Genomic DNA, 4,200 nt, shown 5'->3' with positions numbered 1-4,200 from the left:
GGGGGGGGGAATATGATTTTGACTTCACTGCAGTGCAAGAGACAGATTTAGGCAAGAGAGAAGCACAGATTTACCATGCAGGACCTTATGGACTGTTCTCTGCACAACGGTGTGTAGGATCACAAGGAAGAAGTGAAAATTTTTCCTTTTTTTCAGGCTAACTCAAAAAGCCAAGGTCAACCGTCAGAGCTAAGTATTCATCAGGATCTGAAGAAAGGGCAGGGTTGCCATTGGAAAGGGCTGAAAGGCCTCTGAATTTTAAAGGACAGAACAAGTAACCTATAAAAAAAGGTGAGAGAATGAGGTTTTACACAGGACTTACACAAAGGTAGAATAATGTCAGGGGGAGTTACTGGCTGGGATGGATTATGGCCATGTCTTGTCCTCTCTGCCTACCCCCATCCCCTGTGCACTTGGTTTATCCGCTGAAATTATCCTATGCAAAATTAGCAGATAGGATCTAATTTGTGCAAAATACTCTATTTCTATTCCATGCATGGCAGCAGGTTTGTCCGAGCTCTGTGACAGCCTGGGACTGTGCGGGTGCATAAGATGAGAAAGGTGGTTATTCAGTGTTCAGGTTTTTTATGAAAATATATTACTTGGCTCTCAAACACTCGAGTGAGAAAAATGGTACAGACATTGAAAGATACAGAAGCTTCCATTTGATGCATAATGCTGATGAGCTTGAAAGGAGTGTTCTGTATCTTTCCTAAATTCTTAAAAATTTAACGTGCAAGTACAATTACGTAAATCATACTTATAGTTAACTCCTTTTTCAGAAATCTAACATATGTCTTCAGAAATCTACAGTCGGGGTTGATACATAGAAACCAGTCCCTTGGTTAAATTATTTGTATTCAAAATTCAAATTCCAGAATGTAAGAGATTTTCACTGCAAAATAATAATAATAATAATAATAATAATAATAATAATAATAATAATAATAATAATAAGCACTGTAACATAATCAGCTGGGTTTGAGATGAAGTGAGACAAATGTGACTGAATCAAAATGCCGTCCTAACTTCATCCCTTCCAGAAAAATGGAGGAGACCTATTTAATGACATGTATAGACATTTTTACTAAACAGGGGGGGGTTTAGCTGATAAAGGTCAAATAAAAACTATACGAAATAGGTGACTGTTTCCTTTATCTTGATTCTGATCTAGTTAAAATTTGCAGCTGAATTGATTTTTTATATATTCTTGAGTTTTCAGACTAGCAGTATGGATTTTCTTGTTGGTTTTTGTTTGGTTGGGTTTTTTTTTTTTCCCAATATCCGGAGGTAAAGCAGATTGTTACAGCAGTCCTACATGACTACGACAAGATGCTGCTGAGTGTTACTCTTTGTCATAACTCAGTTGATAAACCTGATGCAGAATATTGTAGCTTTTATTAAAGGTATGTCCACACTGCAGTCAAACACAATCCAGCTTGGATACTGAAAGCAACCTAGCTTCTCTAGGGTGGAGCTCAAGCCATTATCTGAAGATGCTCACTTAGAGATAGGATGAGGAAACGCTTAGACAGCCTTAATTCAGCTGATTACAAGCATTTTTATGGAGTAGCAAGCATATTCCTTGTATGTAAACATACACAGACACCCCTGTGTACATGTGACTGAGCAGCCAGTTATAATGTCCTTTTCCTTTTATTCTCTCTCCCTCTCTGCAGTTATTTAATAATAAGGCTCTGAAAGTCTAGATGAAGAACTATTTGTTTCCCATCTGTCTCATGCTTGGCAGTGGTGGTGCTCCCAGTTGGGAATTGCAGTTTTCTGGTTTGCACCAGTGATAGCTATTTTAGGGTGGCTTCAGGGATAATTGTTTTCCATGCTTGAAGAGAAACTGTCGTTTTCCTCATATTAAAGCAAATTTACTGCTTTTTCTGCAGTTTATGATGGATTACTGTTGGGTTTTGTTCAGTCCTCCATGTTTGCTCTTTCACCCCTGTGGAACAGTGGGATATTGAGCATTTTGTGGACTCTGACACTGTGTTTTCTGCTACAGACAATCACTTCACCTTCAGATAAGAGCATATTTGTCTACAATTATAAATTTTTATTTTAGAAAAGAATTTCTAACCTTTCCACTGGCTGTAGGTTCCTGTACTGCTCTTTCATGTGAGGGTCAGCAACCTGAGGTGCTGGAGTTCTTATCAATCACCCACAGAATAATGTTTTTGATTTATAAGAGTGTGGTTTATGTTGTATCATAGATAGAGGTGCAATAGTCTGCTCTTAGTTAAAATTCATTTCCTTAGTGTATTACCTAATTGTTGTCATGCAAGGGTTCTTATTCTGAATGCTACATTCTCACGTTAAAGGTAGGAGTCCACATGACTGCTATGAGCCAAAAAAGGAAAACTACTTTTGACACAGATGCTGTTAATCTCCTGTCTGTAGCTCCACAGACATTGAAATAGTTGGATGTAAAATGTTGTACAGTCCTAAGTATTCTACACACACCAGATATATCTTGGTATTTTAATCCCAGTATATGTGTAACTTCTTCCTGGTTAAAATGAGAATTCACAGTATTTTGTTATTAATATATTGAAATGTAGTTCTATGCTGGACATTTGGTGCTCGTTTATATGTTTTTTTCTCGCGAACTGCACTAGTCATAGAGGGTTATGTGCATGAAATGTGACACAACAGCTAATCCTAACACAATGCTCATTTTCTGCTCATTAGAAAGCATTTTCATACCTTTAAGTTAAGAAAATGATTAAAACATGATTATTCCTCTCAGACACCTCAGTATTTGCACAGTCAGAATTTTTAAAGGGAAAAAAACATACTGACAGAGAAATATATCACTTCAGTGCTTCTTTGTTATTCCAGTCCCATAAACTGTCTACCTCTTGGTTGGTTGCTCCGCATCACACTACAGAAACTAACTCTCTCTGACATTAGGCTGGATAGGTTTTACTCTGTGGAAAGTGAAGGTTGATTAGAAACTGACTCTATTTCACATGACCTAAAGAAAACAATTTTTACATAGCAATGAGTAAACAACTTCCATCACCTATCTAAGGCTATAGTGCAAAATCATAGCAGGTAATAAATGTTTCCCCATGGTGAATTCAATGTGGATTCTGCAGCGATGTTATCTGGAGAAGGAAGTAAAATGCTGAAGGCAACAGCATGAAAATGCGTGCAGCTATGGTATAATTCTGATTTGTTTTGGAAGAACTATTAATTTCCTTGTTACAAAGCCAAGTAAGAGCAACCCTTTAAAACTCTTGAACCATGAAAGCCATTTCCTTAAGGGTTTTAAATTTGGGAACAGACTCATGAAATTTATAGCTTTGATGAGATATTCTTTGCCTGCAGTCAGAATGAGAGCCAGATCATTGGTTTCCCAGCATGACACCTATGTATTCTTGTGTGCACTAGATATCATTAGGCTCATAATAACACAGCTATCATCACATTAACGTCTGAAAGGTTCAGTTTTGATGCTTGGTTTAAGTGTTTCATTTATACCTACAGCATACTAAGCAGCTGAATAAAAACAAAAGCTATACCATACCTATATTGTGATATTGTTCTGCACTTTAACAAAAAATACAGTCATTTTATGCCTGATCAAATTTTTATTAATTTTTTTTCTTGCAAAGTCATGTTGTTTTGAATAAGCTGCAATGCTGAACTAATAGCATACCATGAATACAGTAGCAGATAATGGTACAGTGAGACCATTTTTTCCAGGTTCCTGCAGAAAGGACAGTAATGAACATGGTATACATATTGATCTAGTAATTGTAGGTTTTAGTATATTATTGGAAGTTTATGTACTATGTCTGCCATCTTATGGTAGAAAAGAAGTGTATCAGAACAAGTCAATAGTACCTCATATTCTTTCAAGTAAATCTGGTCAACCTGTAGAGTTCTAGCAAGGCACAAGCAATTAGAAGTCACACAAAGAAGGAATTACTGCTGAAAGCAATTAATGTCACTACTCTGCTACATACTTCTGCTAGTTTCTGTTGGAAAAATAAAGTATGTCCCGTTGCACCATAAAGTTGACACCAAGTTTTATACTGAATATCTTAGGTTTTGTATCAAATTAAATTTGCAGAGAGCGATACTAAGAGAAGTTAGGTTTTATTCTGCCATGTGACTGAACAGGTGGATAGAGTTTGGGAGAAACATCCTCCTTCTCAGAATGGAAAGAAAATGTTTGGAGAA

Source organism: Athene cunicularia (assembly GCF_003259725.1).
Source record: "Athene cunicularia isolate RWA chromosome 2 unlocalized genomic scaffold, athCun1 chr2_part1, whole genome shotgun sequence".
NCBI lineage: Eukaryota > Metazoa > Chordata > Aves > Strigiformes > Strigidae > Athene > Athene cunicularia.
The sequence above is the reverse complement of the archived record's forward strand: the minus strand, read 5'-3'. Positions refer to the sequence as shown.